At 38.1% G+C, this 19867-nt stretch overlaps 1 protein-coding gene across 1 annotated transcript in view; it reads right to left on the minus strand.

Moving 5' to 3' along the window:
• Window positions 1-19867, minus strand: part of PTPRN2 (protein tyrosine phosphatase receptor type N2) — a 634908-nt gene that overhangs the window by 604746 nt on the left and 10295 nt on the right. The window lies entirely within an intron of this gene.

A 19867-nucleotide genomic window follows, 5' to 3' on the forward strand; every position in this document is an offset into this window, starting at 1 on the left:
GAAGAAGGCTGCTTCTATCAGATGCTCTGGCCTTTTGCTCAAGTCCTGGTATGTAAGATAAGCTTTTCATTAATGCTCCAATTTTCCAGAAAGCTTCCTCATACTCCTGAGCCAACAGGACTCTGGTCTTCTGCCTTGGGTATCGTCCAAGGTATTAACAATGATTGCTGAAGTTTGCTTAGTACCTCAGTAAATAAACAAGTTTTATGTTCTACCTCCCATGGCTGCCAGCCATTGCCTGTGTTCACTGCTGCAGCAATGGCCAGCAGTAGGATTTAGCTGCTACCTTGGAAGAAATGGATCTGTGAATTTCTCTTCAGAAACACAGTTCATCAGGCTGTCCTCACTTGCATGGCAGTCTAAACACCGGTTTTACTCTGGTGTTTCACTGTGAACTCTCTATTTCAAGAGCAAAATAGATTATACTAATTCTAATAAATGATTTTATTATCTTCTGTTCTCTTACTAAGCCATATATTAAGTTCATGAGTTAATATAAATTAACTCATGAACAGCATTTTTTCAAATTAGCAGTAGTGGGTAAGAAAGACAAACTGTTTTGGATTCCAGAGGAGAACTGCAGGATGATTTATTCACACTGATTAAATTAAACCCTGAATCTTGAATATCTTTTATAATTAACTATGTGATTTATCCCCACTGGTCTATTGGGTTGTTTTTACTGCATTCATTTTTTTTCACTTGTATACACTTTAGGTCCAACACAATATGTACATTTTAATGGATCAGACAAGCCTAATGGCTCTTTGTAGTTTAGCTTTTCTTTCTCACTTTAAATTGTGTGTATTTTCTCAGTTGCTATGTGATGTCTGAAAATCAATTCATTAAAATGCACACTTTTCTCATGCAACTGCTGCTTCATATTTGAGTGGACATATTTGAAGGGCTTTTTTCAGCTGAATACTGCTGTGCTTCCCCAGCAAAGAAGCTGGAAATTGTTTCCAGCTTGGGATCACAGACACGTCACGTATGTCAATGTTGATCTTTTCAACTCACTGCTAATAAAGCCTGAAACAAAAAAACATGTAAAGATAAGAGATGGAAAAACCTACATCTGTGGAAAAATAAACCTTTTCTATCTGCCCAGCCAGATCTGCATCTTCATTACTACTGCATCACTGAGAACAGACATTAAATCATAAATGGCTCTAGTAAGATGCTCAGCACTTTCTGTCCAAAAATAAATGCAATTTCCCAGTAATTTTAGAGAGGGTGGGGATTGTGAGAGTACTAAAATCTAGTTGGATGAGGAGAAATAGAGAAGGCTGAAGCAGAGACAGTAGTCTTGCTATTTTTAATATAATCACTAAAGACATATTTTTCATTAAAATCTCCAATAAGGATGGACATTTAACTCTCCCACATTCCTCAGAGAACCAGTCCAATCTTACTGTTCTCCTAATCCATTTTAAAGGTAATAAAGGAAGACTGACAAATCCCATATCACAGAGATTATAAACAGTCAGTCTGCTACATATTTACTATGGAATAGCAACAAAGACAGCTCCTGAGATTATTCAACATCTGCCAGCTAGTTACAACTAAATCACAGGAGAATTTCTGGGTATTTCAGCCTTTCAAGTGGGAATCTAAATTCTATGCAAAGAAGTCTGTCTCACATTGCTTTTGTATTAGGTCTCACACCTCAACAAGCTGCATTTTGCACCTTTTTTTCTGTTCTTAAAAGGAAAAATCAACACGTGAAGCTGTATCAAAATCCTTCTAAAGATTTCCTTCCTTAAGCAAGGGAGAATGGATAATCCAAACTGCCAGTTCTGGCTTTCTACATTTCATCAGTGTCCCTCACTCCAAGATGAAGGGAAATATTTGAATTATGAGTGAGTTTCCTGTAGGAAGAGGAAGGCAGAGGAAACCAAATTGTACATGGCCACCAACAATTTTATACAAATCAGAGCAATTGACAAGTACACACTGCCTGAACAAAGATATGCAGCAGAAATGAAACACAGCCTGTCACTGACATTTTACAACACTTTCAGATGGTCACAAACACCATGTTCAGACCTCACCCAGTAAGGTGTTTCTGACCACATGTGCCATCTCTCACAAATCACTGATTCAGACTGCCTCATATTAAATTCTTTCAGAATATGTTCAGGAATCAGTCAACCTGATATAACTGCTCCAGCCAGGCTCTGTACATCTCTTTGTCTCCTTCATATGTGTCTCCTTCTGAGCTGCTTACACTTGGAAAATTGACATTTGTTGGAGCCAGGGATGGTAAATCACTATTAACATTGCAGCTAAGCATGAGTGTGGATTTGTAAGAGTAGCAAAATCTTGCTTGGAAGCTAAAAGAGCTCTATTTCTTGGGGAAAAATTTATATATTACTCTCATACAATTAAATTCTTGCTCTATATTAAATCTATTAAAAACCAAATATACTTACTTAGTCTGAGACATCACCTTCAAATCATCATCTTAGACATCACCCTCAAATTGGTATGTCCACATTACCAGCTCATCAAAGAACTGCATGTATCTGCAGAAGGTGGAATTTGTTCTGTAAGGCCACCTAAAATAACCCTTTATTGAGTTACTCCCTTTATCATAAAAAGCTTTGGAAAAAGAAAAGAAAAAACAACTCAAACTAAAGCCTCAGACATTTACTATTCCAGCCTGTAAAATAAATAGATACAGAGTTTTCATCTAAGTATAAAAACCTCATTCAGCTTTTTTCTTACTGTCCTGTAGATCAGCCAGTGGAGCTCAATGTCTCCTTTAATCTTCTCTTTCTTCATCCTGTTCTGCAGGTAGGTTCCTCCTCATTATATAAACTCAACAATACTCTGTGAAAAATCATATTTGACAGCTCATTCCAATCTGTGCCTCTAGGACTGTGTGAAGCAGCAATTCTCAAACTTTTTTGGAAATGCAGCCCTCCTTTGGTAGCCTGTCTTGGGTATGATAGCTCCCCTCCTTGACAGCTACTTAGGTTTACCCTAATATGCAGCCTGATCCAGGAGTGCCAGATTTCATAATTGTTAGCAAAGAACAGGTTCCTCCAGGACTGAAGGGTGAGAAAAGACTGTAATTGCTAGCTATAGGTTTTTTCCTTTTCCCATGGAGTTGTTAACTATCAGCAACTAAAAATAGGTACTGCTACTTCTGTGAAAAAATGGAAATATCTGCTTCTAGTAATGATAGCTGCTTGTAGTTCTCTTTCCTGGAAAAAAATGAGCTGCTCCTGTCTTACATGAGTAGTGCTCCTATGCCATACTCCTGGAATCTCATCATAGTGCTGCATGGCAGAATTACTGCCTGAATGAAAAGCATGGATTTATTGCTCAATTTAAAAGTAAAAATTTTTTTAAAACCCCAAAAACAAATGAACAGTCTCCACCTTGTTTTTAAATATTTGATCTAGCCAATTGTTTCACTGAAGATTGATTCACCAAAGATATTATTTCAAGCCAATCTCAAGACCAGCTCTAGTTCAGTAATTTCAGAACATTGCAAGGAGTCCTGATGGAGGAATCACAATGTGCTTGGAGTTTTCTGCTGTGCTGAACCTTAGCAGTGAGGTCTATCAAAAAATGTCAGGATTTTGAGAAAAAATGTCCTTTCAGCCTCACTGAGACAAAAGACCTGCACCCCAGTTTCCACTGAGAACCCAAACCAGCAGCAGCTCCACTGGTTAACCCCTGGTTGGTTCATGCAGACCACAGGAACAGATTCAAGATATTCAAGCTTCAATTCAAGATTCAAGCGGAGCTTTGAGTATCTTTAGACCTCAGAATGAAATAGATCAGCTGAAGAGTCTGCTGAGAGAAGCAGAAAGCAGCATCTTTACCATTTTACTCTTTTGGAAATGATGCCTAAAGCCTCTTGATATTCCAGCTCTTAATTCCTTCTTGCTCTTACTTGTAAAATGTTTGCATTTTTTCCTCAAAGTGCATCTAACAAAGCAGGTTTAAAAATCAAACAATTTGATTTCAGGGCGACATAAATTAGTCACAAATCAGTCCCCAGAAATTTATGTTGTTCTGGCCACACTGCCTTTTACTATGCTTCAGTTAAAGCAATTTTATATCTCAAATTTATGGATTCTACTTGAACAGTGTCTCACCCTCACATTTTACTTTGTATCTCCAGCGATCTCATGTTCTAAATAAAGTGATATAACTTTTAGATGGTGTTAAGTCACTCAAATTTTGACTACCAGAAGCAGAAATGTCTCCTCTAGAAAAAAGTGGCACCTCTGTCAGAAGGTAGGCTTTCCATCACAGGTGGTTGCACCACAAGGGTCATTCTATTCTGGAAGTAGATAAACAAATCTTGTAAGAATTTGGATTTAATTCACTAGTGTTAACTAAACCAGTAGACATGGAAAGTTTTCAAATTTCCATAATTATGTAGATAGGACCACACACATGTGCTTTATAATTTAGGTTTTCCATAATTCATATTTTTTAAAAAATCTAATTTTCTCTCTTTTCCTACACCAAACTGCCCTCCACAATGTTTTTAGCCTTCATTTGGTGAGCTCTGAGAGTGCACTGGATCACAGCAAAGATTTCAGTAAAACTACCCCATGATTCTGAGGGGAAATCTCCCAACTCCTGAATCTCACTCCCACCAAGGCAATTCCCTCACTCTTTTCAGTAACTCTCAGACCCAGAATCAACAGACCTTGCCAGTAAATCTGGCTTCATAAGCCTGTGCTGCACCAAGTAATGGTGTGATAGTTTCATGCATGATAGTTTCTAAAACATAAGACCCTCTAAAAGGCATGCAAACATTCCTCAATATTGGTATTTCTAATGTTGCTGGGAAAATTTAATAAAATAAATAATATAAAATAAACTAAAGAAGTGGTCTTACTAGGTGAAATAAAAAATCTTCCCCATAAAACAGCCAGCAAGTTGTCTGACCAAGAGTAGCAGAGGTAGGTCAGTATTTGGGTGACATGGGGCCACCACCAAGAGCTGTCCCCCATGTCACCAGCCACACAACAGCATTCTCTGCAGCTCCAGTCATGCACTTATCTCCAACAGCTTTCCTTACTGATCACTGAATAAATTCTCTCTTTGCTGCCTTCTGTGTCCAAACATTTTCTGGCTCTCTTTTGTTTCCTGTCATTTGGCAAAGCAGCTGTGACACTTTTGCACCATGAGCTCAGCCCAGCTGGAGCTGCCCATCCATTAGGACTGGCTCTGAAAGGACATGCCTTTCCTCAGGACAATGTGCTAACACAGCACACTGTCTGGAAGCACCTCCTAACTATGACACTTCTCTCTAATAATTTTGAACGGACAGAAATATATCAGTAGCTTCATTACTTCAACAGCTATAACAAGAAAATTTCAATAGCTAGAAAAAATATGTGCAAGAATATGGAATAAAATAAAACTCTGCTGCTTCAAAATAGCTGCTCTTGCCTTACTTTTTAACAGATAGCTGCTGTAGCTCTTGGCATAAGAAAATAATAGTATTACCTTTTCACAATGAAAGCCAGCAATTTATCTCCTTATTGACATTTTAAGTTACACAAATTTCTACACCATAAAATGGAAGCAACATACAGTGAAATTATTTTATATCTCCAGTTTTATCATCCAAGCCACAATTGCTCCTGCTCTCAACAGAAAATTTTAAGTTTAGTGCTAGTGAAAAGTGTGTAATTTATTTTTGCAAAACACAACATGAGCTGAGTGTCAATCAGACCACAGCTCCTAATGACTCACATTCCATTTGTCTCTACAATGCCTGAATTTCCAATGGAAAGGAAATGTTTTTAATAATACAGTTTAATTTTTTTCCTAGGTATGCTTTTGTTGTTACATATAAGATTCTATTTCAAACAATCTAAGGCAGGTAATCCTTTCATGCTTCTGTGGTCATGGCCATTTTTTTTGCTATTACTGTATTGCCTACCAGTTATTTTTCATGTAATTTGTATGAAACTTAAAGCCAGCAGCAGGGGGTGAGTCATAAGGAGTCATTTTTAAAAATAATAAAATTTTATTGTCTAATCATAAAAAGAAAAAATCAGAGGACAAAGTACTGTCTGAAAAACTTTCTGTTCATTTCTGAAAGATGACTGTATTTCAGCCTCTTCTTGCTCCCTAAGAATCTCTGCAGCAGTTGCAGAGTGTGAGCAGACAGAGCTCAGATCATTTCTGCCCATGCAATATGGGGAACACCTGCTGCCTTCCTCCCTTTGATGTGGAGTTTGGCAGAGAGTAACAAGACTGAAGCTCTGTGTGAGCCAGGGATACAGTGCCCACTGGGGCATGATCCTGTACTGACCTCAAGTCACAGGACTCACTCTCTCATTCTCTTTATTCAGTGAGAAGCACCACAGAAAAAGCTGAAGAAGGCATAGAAAGCTGCACTGCAGCAAAATACCAGGCCAAAACCGATAACATCCCCCTTTCCATCAAAAGAATAAAAATCCATACAGTGCTTTGGGGTCAAAAGCTATTGTTGCCATATTTTAAATTCAGATTAGTTAGATTTTTCTCTGTGTAACCTCCTTCATAGCAACCATAAAATCAGCTGGGCTGATTTGGACAGTCTGACCTCAAACACTGCAGAGGGAACTTGAAAGAAAAGTGCAGAAGAATGCAGAGGTAGCTCTGGTGCTTTGTGATGCTGGAGGTGGTTTGCAACCAGAGCTCTGAAGAAGAATTCAGTGTGGAGGTGTCTGTAAAGCAGAGAGTATCTAAGGACAGTGAGTAGCATTGAGCACTGCTCAACCAGAACATGAAAGCATGAGAACTCTGGGCCTGATTTGATATTAGTAATATATACATGTACATACTCACACATCTATGGAATATTGCCACATGTTGAGGATTTCAGTAGCCCAAAATAGATCAGCTTAGACTGAGCACTACAAGTGACATGTGATAGGGGGCTACAAGGTGATGCTCATTCATTCTGATTTTCAACATAAAACAACTAGATGCTCTCCCTTGAGTACTATCTTGAGAGTAAATAACTCAAAGCAAATAGTTTTGTTCTGTTGGAACTCCACTAGAAATGACACTACATTACTAAGACAGAACAACAATAAAAGACTCAGCAACCTCATAAAGTTCTGGTGGAGCTGAAAACCACTGTTCTCAAGGGCAAAGTTGTCTTTGGAAAAATAAACTCTTTTCCAAGACTTGCTCAGATGAAAAGCATGAACTAGAAAAATGTCTTATGGCAGTTAATTTATTAAATAATTTCTCTGGTTTACTATTCAGGGATTTTATTTGTTCCTTGAGTACTTCAGTATTTCACAAGCAAGGTTTCAAAATCAATTTTAAAATAGTATAAAAGGTAAAAGAAAAATTTCCACTTCACTTTTGTTATTATTTATAAGAACCTCCATCCTTTCCTTCTGCAGCTGGTACAAAAATAATAAGAAACATTTAGCTATGCTTTCTTATATGACTACAAGCCATAAATGACAAAAGGATGAATACAAAATTGCCATCCAAATCAACTTCTACAGTCAACCCATTATAAAATGCATTCAATAAAACAACACTTTGCAATCAAATGAGATTTTAACTTAAGCTGATAAGCATTTTTGTCTTTGTATGCTGGTAAGATGGGCAAGATTTTCTTAGACCTTATAATGTGACATAATTAAAAATTGCTTTCTTTTAATAATAAAACCACCATAAAACCATTTTACTCCAGAATTAATAGGTATTACCATTCACACTGAGTGAACAGTAGAGGAACAGCAAGGAAGGAAAAAATCTGTACAGCATACAATTCACAGTAATGCACTCTGTCAAATGAGAGTGACTGATTTCAAGGTCAGAAAAGACCATGGTGGACACATTCTACATTGAAAACATCAGAGAATGTCACCAACCACCATCATCAGGTGGTCTCTGCAATTAGTCCACAATTTCTGTTTGAATTAAAGTATTGTGTTGTATGCCCCATTTGAATAATTTGGATGGCTCATCATCCCAGTGATTAAAAATCTTCTAGCAATAATTTATTCAGTTTCAGGTTAAATTTTCCACCACTTATTGTGACCTTTTTCTTGAGAAATTTAATGAAGTTTTTCCTTTATCAGAACTGCAAAGCTGTCAAGTAAACTCCCCAAAGGCTTCTCAGTCCAGATCTCCATGTTTCAAAACCAACTTTTTGTGTAAGTAGAGATTACAGTGGACATTATAAATATGTTTTGGGTTATAGAATCACAGAATAATTGAATGGTTTGGGTGGGAAGAGACCTTAAAGATCACCCAGTCTCAACCTCCCTGCTGTGGGCAGGGACACCTTTCCCTAAATCAGCTTGCTCAAAGCCCTATCCAGCCTGGCCTTGAACACTTCCAGGGATGGGACATCCACAAATTCTCTGGACAGCCTGATCCTTGTCTCACCACCCTGATAATAAAGAATTTTTTCCTAATATCTAATCTCAATCTGCCCTTCACCTTAAGGCCATTCCCCCTTCTGGTGTCACTACATGACCTTGTAAAAACTCTCTCTACCAGCTTCCTTACAGGCCCTGCTTCATGTACTGGAAGGCCACTATAAAGTCATCCCAAAGCTGAACACTTACAGCTTTCTCAGGCTTTCCTCATAGGAGAGCTATTCCAGCTCTCTGAAGATCTTTCTGATTCTCTGGACTCCCTCAAACAGTTCTATGTTCTTCTTATTTTGGGGACCCCAAAGCTGGATGCAGCTGTTCAGGTGGGGTCTCACCAGAGAGGAGCAGAGGGACAGAATCCCCTCCCTGCCCTGCTGCCCACGGGGCTTTGGATGCAGCCCAGGACACGTCTGGGTTTCTGGGCTGTGAGTGCCATGGCTGGGTCATGTCCAGCCTCTCACCCACCAGCACCCCCAAATCCTTCTGGCTAGGGCTGCTCCAAATTTGCTCATCCCGCAGCCTGTGCTGATAACAGGGCTTGTCCTGACCTAGGTGCAGCACCTTGCACTTGATCTTATTAAACATCATGAGATTCCCATGGGCCACTTCTGGAGCTTGTCCTGGTGCCTTTGGATGGATCCCATCCCTCAGGCAGTCAAGCACACCACTCAGATTGGTGCCATCAGTAAATGTGCTGAGGGTGCACTCGGTGTCACTGTCTGTGGCATTGGTGAAGACACCAAATAACACTGGCCCAGTAGAGACCCCTGAGGGCACTGCTTGTCACTGATGTCCATCAGGATCTCAATCACAGACCACTACCCTCTGGATGCAGCCATCCAACCAACTCCCTACTCACTGGACAGTCCACACATCATTGGAGAGAGAAATCCTTTTCTCTCCAGTTTAGAGGGAAGGGCGTTGTGAGGGACTCTGTCAAGGCTTTATGGAAGTCCAGATGAATGCCATCTGCAGCCCTTCCCTTGCCCACTGATGGAGTCACCCCATCATTAAAGGCCACTAGATTGGTCAGGCAGGACTTGCCCTTGGCAAAGCCATGCTGGTTATGCCAAATCACCTCCCTGTCGCCCATGTGCCTTAGCACATCTGCTAGGAGGATCTGCTCCATGATCTTCCCAGGCCCAGGCTGAGAGTTCCCAAGGTCCTTTTACCCCTTTTTAACATGGGTGTAACATTTCCCTTTTTCCAGTCACCTGGGACTTCACCTGACTGCCAAGACTCTTCAAATATCATGAAGAGTGGCTTGGCAGCTACAGCACCCAAATCCCTCAGGACTCTGGGATCCATCTCATCAGGCCCCATCAACTTATGCATGTTCAGATTCCCTAGGTGGTCATGAACTTGGTCTTAACCTACAGTGGGAAGCACTTTGCTTCCCCAGTCATAATCAAAAGTATAATTTCAATAAAAATACAAGCGATATTAGCAGCAAATTGTTTACTTACTGCAGATGAGGGAAATATCCAAATACCAACAGAAAGAAAAACTGTTTTCATTTTAATTTACCTAAGCCACCAACTGACTCAACAACCCACAAAATGACTCATTCAGATATAGGTTTTCTCCACATCTCTCAATCATTTTGCATAAAATGTTAACTTCAGAAAAGATAAGTTTTCTCAAATGTCAATAAAATTATTACCATCTTCAGAAGTGAGCTCCATGGTATTTTTATAAAGAACTTCTTGTGATTATGTGGTTTTGGATTGCTGTCATATCCAACTATTTTCCAGTGCATTGACATGTGCAATTGACATGACTAATATATGACTTTATGAAGTTTTCTCTCTATTGCTCTCTTTCTGTGTGAATTTGTCTCAGTCTTGCCATTTCAGTTCCAGTGGTACTCTTATACCAAGGGTGGAGGCTTTGAGCTTGGTCTGTAGGAAACCAGGGCTCAAACCAGAACCCAACTCACCTCTGCCTGTGCTGCTGAATTCACCCAGTGCCTGCTTCTGGATTAGCAACTCTATACTAAAGAAGGGTAACTTTAAACCACAGAGTATTATCCCCATGAAATCCAGATGAGAGTCAGTGAAAGGATGTAAAATCCAGCTTTGGTCATCATCTACCAGCATGAGAGATGGTATTATAGCCAGCTGGACATGGAAGACAGGAATTCTTACAGATAATACTGTGTGAGATCATCATGTATAACAACAATTCTTGAACTTCAAACAGATTCAATTCTGAGTATTTTTTAACCTTCAAGAAAAGGAATACCTGTGTAAAACCAAGTATTCCCTCCAGAACATTGTAATTTCTCTTCACTACTGTATTTTGCTTTTACAAACTGTACCACTCTGAGCGTATCTTATGTGGTAAGTTCTTATTTGGAAAATAAAATCAATACATACACAGATTGCTTCTGCAGCTGGCAGTGGTATTGCACATGTTTCTCTTATGTAATGGATAGGGATACTAAATGTAACAGTTAGTGACACAGTATCATTTCCTACCTATGTATTTTTCAAAAATTCTTAGGATCATGAAGACGGAAGAAAAGGACATGTCCTCATTAGATATTCAATATGGCTACAGATTAGAAAGAAAATCACCTTGCAGAAACTTGCTTTCCATAAATAAAAAGCTTTGTATACAGAAATCAAGCTCCGCAGAAATCTTGATTACAGAAAAATATGTTAATGAGTACTACAAAAAGTAAGTTCAAGGATAGTGTGAATCTAATGCTTTAACATCACCATGTTCATTTAGGAATTTTTTAAATTAGTAAATTAAATATCTCATTTACATTGCACCAAGATCAGAGCTGCCACCACAGTTTGCTACTTGGTATGCAAGTATTACCCACATTTTCAACTCATAAAAACCAGAGAAATGTCATGATTTGCCTAATGTCACATAACAGGAAACAGGAATCAAATCCTGTTGGATGGCCACTTGACATTCAAAGCCCTTCATAATCTGCTTCCTAATACTTCTCTCTTCTCCCACCACCCCCACTCTCCAGTCAAACAACTTGAGTCCTCCAAGTCATTTTGCTCTCATTTGCTGTTGCCTTTCTGTTAATACACTTGGACTTCCCTTTCTGAACCAAGTTAGGGCTTCTCCTCTATGCATTAATGCTCATCTTAAAACCCAGTCCCTCAGGGAGGGCTGTCAGGGGCCAGCACAGATGTCCCTGTGTGTGACCAGTTCTCAATCCTTCCTTACCCATATCCTTGGACTTTTCAGCCCCTCAGGCCTGCTGCAGGTGGATTTTCAGCCACAGTAACTACAATATTGCTCTGCCACAGTAACTACAATATTGCTCTTTCTTCAATGAGTTAAATATTTTTCTTCTTACTACAGTACAGAAAAGGACTCATTGTCAAATTAAGTTAACAGAACCAGCATATTGTTAATCATCTTTACACTACTATTAATTTATGCAACCTCTAAATCCTTGCATTAATTATACATCCTACCTAATTTATCAACCCCTTCAGGCTGGAAGTGCAGCTTTAAAATTTTCAACACATTAGGTGGCAACATAAAATAAATAAGTACTATATAGTTCACTATAGATATTTGGAAAAAAATGCAGTATTTCTATATACAAAGCAGTCTACATCAGATGTAAGACAGGATTATTTTCTAATAAGCACAGGTGAAAGAAAAATCCCTAAAACATATCTCTGAATTTTTACAGTAACCCAAGATAAGTTAGTACTGGAAAAAAAACCAAACTATGCTGAACATGAGCAAAGCATGATAACAATAATCACAAATTATGAAACTTGTTATACTGTAGAAGAAGAAGGAAGGAATGTATTTGCAGCCAAGTGTGTCTGTGCTGGTGCATTTACATGATTATATACCATGGCCAAAAAATCGTTGAGCTTAGAAACAAACTGGAATTTAACTGCATCTTTTCAGTTTAAATTTCATGATTGCTTATTGCTTATTATATTTTCATTGCTTATTTCAAACTAAGAATTTATTTACAAACAAGAAGATTGCTTTAAAAAGTCAAAATAATTGACTTTTCAAAAATATCATTTAATCCTAAGTCATAAGATACTCCATTACAGTAGAGCCAAAATGTGCTTCAAGAGAAGGAAGACAGTGCTATCCTTTTACAGAGCTCCTGTTGCTGTGGTTATCTTAATTTTAAAAACATTCTAAAATTAGTTTAATTTTTTTAAAAACTGTAGTTCTCTTAGTTTTTAAAACATCTCTAGTTTTAAAAACTTGCATGAGAATGTAATATCTTTTTAGGTGTAACAAAGGCACCATTAAATATTACAAACCTTAGCACTACAAAGCACTCTTACGACAGAGGATTTGGAAACTATCCCATTTGAAGTTAAGATGCAGATATGAAGTTTAAAAAATTCATGGAGATATTTCAGAAAGTTTGGATGGGAGCTCATACTCCTCTACATTTCTCTAACACAGCCTTTGCTCACACTTTGCTGCTTCTGCAGCTGAAGGAAATGAAGCCAGTTTGCCAAATGTTCCTGGAGCAGCAGCAGCACTCCTCTCCTCCTGACGCAGACACGTAAAATAGGTCAGATCCAATAAGTCCCATGAGTGCCTCTCCCCCTTCAGTGACTATAAATGGGACAGTGACTGACTCAGCTGCAGAGATCTGATGGGAGAGAAATCCCACACCACACCACTAACGATCCTGCAAGTCTTCTCAAAAGAAAAAAGTGGAAATGTTTCTTATCAAAAGCAATTTAAGAAAAAAAAAAAACAGTTTTTAAAATATCCAATATAACAGAGTCTTATTTCTGAGAGAGTACTAAATTGCTAGAGTTGAAAAGGAATCTGGTATATGTTGCTATTTCTCATGAGGTTTGTCAATAAGTGTAGCTTCCAGTCTGTCTGGGATTAGAAAATAATTGAAAAATTGTGCAGAACCCATTTTCCTGTAATTCTCACTAGAGGACAGATATCTACACATTTTGTGATATTTTGTAAAAGCTGGAGCTTTTGAAAACATGTAAAAACATAGATTTTTTTTTTTAGTGAAATCAACATATTCTTTGAAGACAGTTGAGAAACAGGATTTCTTTTCCTGGTATTAAAAAGAACTAGACCAGGTGGCAGACACCTCAAGAAGCAGAAGTAAAAAAAACCCACAATTTTCATGAAAATTTCAGTCACATTCTGCTGCTGTGTAAGAAAAATTAAAAGATTGCTTTAGTTTGGGTTGTTTGGGACTTTTAACAAAACCAATTGACTTCTCTGAACATTCTGATCATTATATAAACCAAAGTTGATGGAGACTGTCAACAGATCTTCCAAAGAAAAATGTAGTTTTCAGAAAATTGAGATTCTACAAGATAGTTCTAATGAAAAAAATAATAGAATCAAAATATTTCATTTGAGGTAAATTTATCATTGCATCTGAGCCAGATATGAATGGTGGGACTTTAGATAAAAGAAAGAAGTCGGACAGGACTCTGAGCAACCTGATATGGTTAAAGATGTCCCTGCTCATTGCAGGGGGATTGGACCAGGAGACCTTTAAAATGTCCCTTACAACCCAAACCATTCTGTGATTCTATTCTGATTTTGTGACTTTGGGGTGTTTCAAATGCCCCTTCCAGAGGCCTCCTGATCAGGTGAGCAGGGGAGCCTGGCCCAGTGACCAGATTGGCTTCTCCTGCCCATCTTGGACACACGAGATCTGAGGATACAACTTCCAGGATGAGGACTGGCAAATCCCTCACTCTGCCCTTGGGCTGAAAAACCTTGCAGTTCAGGCTGAAAAAGTTCAGTGTTAACATAAAACCCCCAAATTTCAAAATATTTCAGTATTTTACCTTTTGCAAAAATAGTATTTTAAAGTGGTTTATTCCATTAATACACTTTAATTTTCTATTTTATTTTTGTCCTGAGATAGAGCAAAAACAAATGTTAAAACATGAGAGGCTCCTATAAAGAAAAAATTCCACATCTTCAGCAGATAAAACTAAAACCTCTTCAAGGAATACTCTCTGCTGCAATTAAAGAATGAAAGCAAAAAGCCACAAAAACTATCCAGGCAAAACCATCTAAAAATATAATGTATTTCCTTGTTGTGTTGGGTCATGTAAAACATAACTTTAGTATCTGTACTACACTGAAGAGTTTTAATCTAATGATCACACAAAACCAGTGGCTCAAGAAGTTAAATACAGCAGCCCTGCACAGCCACACTGCACTTGGGAGCAATTTGAGATCCCTTGCTCTTCAAGCAAAAATTCACAATCATTGCTCAAATAACCTACATACAACAGCCAGAGATTTAGAGGAACTGCCATTTTATGTCACTGCAGTAATTTTTGAGGAAGAGTCAAATGTTTCCTTCATTATTTTAATTTTAAAGAAAGTGATAAACACATTCCTATGAGCTTGTTTTAGAACAAACCTGTTCTGATAGCTGGAAGATCCGAGAAACTCTTGTTTTAAACTGCATATTCCAATAACTGGAAGTGCTATTAAAAGCAGCAAAGCAGTCTTATTTTTTAAAAAAATCTTTCATCTTACTCCTTTAAAGAAGCCTTCAAAAGTTATGCTTCTTTAAACTCTGTGACTTCGAGGTGTCTGTGACAAAATCATGACAGATCTTGAATCTGAACTGCCTTTCTCATTAATATTATCATCCTTGGTTTGTTTGTCTCCACACTAATTTTTTAAGACTTTGTTCATTTGTGAAAGTAAACCAAGGCAATGAAAAAAAATTCGTTCAGCTGTGGTTATAATATCCACCAATTTTATATAAGATCATGATAAATCAACACACTTATTTTACCTCTTTTTACTTTATTAAATTGCCTATTTTCTGAGTGCCCAATTGAGCTATTTCCTCTTAAAATTCAGCACGCTTGCAATTGAATCTTCCCTCTCCCACAGATGTCATGCACAAAGATGCACTTTTATTATTTCACACCCAAGAAGTAAAACAAATCCTAGTTCTGTTCCTTCCCATCACCTAAAGCACAGAAATTAGCTGAAGGCCACATTGAAATCCCACCTGCACTTGCACATTCTGAAGTCCATGTTTTCACACACTGGTGAATACAGAGCTGCCACCCAGCCTGAAAGCAGAGGCAGAAGGGTGCAGGGGAGAATGATCCAGCTCAGCAGACCATGATAGTCTGTGTGTTCTGCCTTGATGTGACATTTTTCTATTCACACTTTCTTACCTGGACTGATACCCAATTTACAATGCAAATATACAGCTTTTCTCTCACCAAATTTCCTTACATACTTTTGATGGCTATAGGAACCCAGTGGGAGCACTTTAATATAGAGACTTCTGGCCAGAACACATTTATAAAATACTCATTTAACTACTGTATTTTCTGCCCACACTTAGCACTGCATTAGCAGCTCAGTAGCAAAAATCCATGGAATTTTGTTTCTCATGAAATATTTCTTATTCAGAGCCTGATGAGCAAGTCCTAGCATAAATTTTGATTCATGATTACTGTGAATATATCTATTTCTTTTTCTTCTAAGGAAAGTTTCTGAATTCCTGCACCTAGAATCTTTGTCCACATCAGAATTGTTCTGTCATTCTTCAGAATGCCCTCAGCACTGCAGCCTCCTGGCCCCATCAGTCTGTAAGGGAACCCAAGCATTATTAAGGGCTGCTATTTGTGCTTACTCAGTTTGCTCTTGTCAAAAGGGGCAAACAATACAAAGAATCAAATCAGATTAAACCAAATCATTCTCTGACAGAAACCAGTGGCCTTTGCTGAGGGAAAGAAGGTAAGAATGGGGCAATAGATCATAACACTCACATTGGTGTGACCTTCCCAGCTGCAGCCATCCATCACTGTGGAATATCTATCCTCAGATCTGCCAGGCCCAATACCAGCCTGGAGAGCTGATCCAACAGAGGATCCCTCAGCAGATCCATGAAAAAACAGGAGTCATCACTTTATTAATATTTTAAAGCCTTATATAATGGAATGGCAACATACTTCTGAAGGTAAGATAATTTTAAAAAATCACTATCTGAAATCATCCTTTTTGTCTTTGTACCACTTGACTATATTTTGGTAATTCATCCAACAAATACCATATGTGACTTGGAAAAAAATTCATACTGTGAAATCTGGAAGATACAGTCAAGAAGGACACTGAAGCTTTTTGTCAAATCTGAAAAATACTACTTTCCTGTTGCTACAGTAACATCTTCCTAACAAGACCTTTAAATATAAACACTGTCTTAAGAGAGTTCTAGGTCAAGTTAAAAAGCACAGTCAAGCTCTTCAGAGGAATGCAACTCATATTCAGCATGGGTAAGGATGGAACAGAAAAGGTGAACTAAAGTTTTTATCTATTTCCATAATGACTTCTCACTTGCTGAGGTCTGCCCTACTTTCTTTCCCCTTAGCCACCCAGTAGTCTCTCTTGTGAGGAGACAATTCTCAATGGTCTCTAAGGAAAATACCCTAATAATTTTTTATCCTAGAGCAACTTATCATCTTCATTAAAAAAAATAAAGCTTACATTTGCAAAAAGATATATTTGCAGAAATAAGTTTTCACCTCCTGAGATGAAACCAAGAAAAAAAAGTTATTTCTAGTTTATCACATATGGAGAATAACTACACACAGATAATATATGAACTGAGAAATTGCAGAGTGAATACAAAATTCATTCATGAGGCACCTGGGGATTCTGACAGGAATTTATATTTATTTTTTCTGTAACTATGCAATTATCTCACCGGTCTGTGAGGTAAGGTCCAGAGCTCAAGTCATTCTTCTGAGGAAGAATTGGCAAAATGCATACTGAGAATTATCTTTGGGAGAGGAGGAATAACCTCTTTCAGTTTTCATGCAGTTGTAAGGCATCAGTTAGTGGATTTTTGGCACCACTCTGATCTCAGAGAAATATTCATTTGCATCTTTTTACAGTCCTTCCTGGATATCAGCAGACATCCTACTCGCTGGAGAAGAATGAAAACCAAACCTAACTCATCTAGATTTGTGCCATATCAAATTTTAAAAAGTAAGTTAAATACACAAAGTCTTTTTATTGCACAAGGCACTACAAACAGCAGTTTCAAGGCAATTTTAGGAATTTCTATCTAGTCTCATTTTAGAAACCTCGTTATAACTATCTTACTTGGAAATGCAATGAATTCTTTGAGTAACCTTGAATATGCATGCAAGTGACAGCACTATGAAGTTGGAATTATAAGTTTTTCTAGTGTGTAAAATTTTGATGTCATCAAAGTGCTCACTTACCAACTAAATGAGTGAAATAAAGGTCTGGACTCTACAAAAATTCACAGAACAAAACTGCTGTGACCTATATTTTTCCATGCTGAAAGCATAAAGGGTGAACACTCACATTTACTAAGTGACAACTGCATTTACTCATAGTTGTGCTCATGCTTAACTCTTAAATCTTAACATTGGCAATCAGTACCAAAATTAAACAGACAGACTTAATCACAGCTTTCAGCTATTAAACTATTCCAGAAATAGCTCTTCTTTGATTTATGAAGTGAAAAAATATCATAATAACTGACACACATTATCCACAAATGAAATGTGACTAAAAGTAAATTATTAATAAATATAATTTAAAATACTGTGGTGGGAAGAAGTGTTAAGAAACTACTGAAATTAACCTATTTCCAACAGAGCTGCCACTTTAACTTTTACTTACAAAAGCTAGGAAAAAGAGCAACTATTGCATACTGACTCCAACATAACAGATAATATTAGAGTACTCTCACTCCCAGCTGAATAATGTGTGCTCAGGAAGAGTTGTGTTGGCAGTGTGTAAATTGTTTGGGGGTTTCTTTTTTTGCCTTTGGGTTTTGGTTTTTTTGTTGGTGGTTTTTTTTTTTTCCTCAAAGTGATGTTTAGCTGACATCTGTACAACTGGGAAGGACTTTCCAAAAGTTCCATGGCAATGATGAATCTGGTCAAACAGAGCTCTGTTAGCACAGCTGAGAGGAGCTGAAGGGCTGGAAGGTGGGTGGAAATCCCAGGTATGAATGGGCCTTCACCCAAGAGAAACCACAGCAGAAAGGCAGCTTCTTCATGGAAAGTCAGTATGCATTTCAGGACATGAGACTTGACCAAAAATAATCTGGGAAATGTAATTAAGCATTGTGATAATTACTTTATGCTGACAGTCTGGTAAAGATTACAGGTTATGGGATGTTATGTGATCTTTCTCTGCACCTATTCTTTTGTATCACTGTTGTTTTACTGAACTCTGCATAGAGCAGAATACTTGCTTTTCATTTGAACACGAACGTTGTCTAGGCTTGGGGAGTGACTTAGGTGTGGCCAGCAGAACACTGCCCTCGTTTCCCAGAGTGACATTCCCACACAAGGTAACACTCACACCCCATTCTGTGGGATCTGGGGTGTAAAAGGGAACTCCATCAAACCACCAAAGCCCTTCATCTGGCAAGAAGAATTGCCCACACTGAGAAGAGTTAAGGAGAGGGTCTTTGTCAAATAGAAGGAAAATGTGGGAGCTCCTGAGCCAAGTCTATCTTCAGACTATGACAGAGACAATGGAAAATTGACTATAAAGAAAATGTTCAAATATTTATTTGGCAATGCTTTGTCTCAAATAGAGCTAAACATATTCTATAAAATCAGGCATGCCCTGTTTAAATATTTGGTGTCTTAAATCCCCTTAAATCCAGGAACCCTGGATTAATACCAGTGGCATCAAAAGGAACTGAACCTGCAACCCCTCTAACTTACACCAAACACAGAAACAGTCAGGAAAACTGGTTAAACTGCTCATTAAAGGTTGTGTTTTATATGCCTCTCTTGATAGCAGAGTCTCCTTGTACAGGGATGAACTTTCATCTGAAAACTACTTGATGTTATTCTAATTCCAGATGGACAAAAAGAAAGGCACTAAATGACAAGAGTGTTAGGTGGCGAAACACATTTAACATAAATTCAGATTCTGGCAGATTCATGCAGACTTAGGTGAAGCTCATCCCCTGTTAATGCACTACTATTTAATTTAATCTGTCTGGCATGAGCCTCCCTACACTGCAAGAGAAAAAAGCACAACCACACTCCTTTTACAGCCATCAGTGGGTAGCTGATCCTTTCAGAGCTCTTCCCTACCTGCTAAACTGTGAAAACAGTTCCATAATCTGAAGAGGATAACATATTGTCCTAGAATTCTCTCAAGTAATTCTTCAATTAGGGAAGTTTGACAACTGGGTGTGATCAGTTCCTTCATTCAAGCTGTATCAGATTCTCCATCAAACCTGTGAGTTGCACTTTCTGAACCAGCAGCCATTTGACAGCTGTTTATTCTCAAGCCTGTGTGTTGTGTCCATTTCCTCCTCCCTGCTCAGTTATTTACTTTCAGATTACAAACTCATTAGAGCAGGTGTTACCCAGAGAAACAAAAGCAAATGGACAGAAAATAACACACCCTCATCCCTAGATCTCTGCTGGGCAGCATGAAACCCAGCACATGTAGTACTAAAACAACCTTCCCATTCTGCTTTTCAAATGCCACTTGAT

Source organism: Zonotrichia leucophrys, chromosome 2 (assembly GCF_028769735.1).
Source record: "Zonotrichia leucophrys gambelii isolate GWCS_2022_RI chromosome 2, RI_Zleu_2.0, whole genome shotgun sequence".
In the NCBI taxonomy this organism is placed as follows: domain Eukaryota; kingdom Metazoa; phylum Chordata; class Aves; order Passeriformes; family Passerellidae; genus Zonotrichia; species Zonotrichia leucophrys.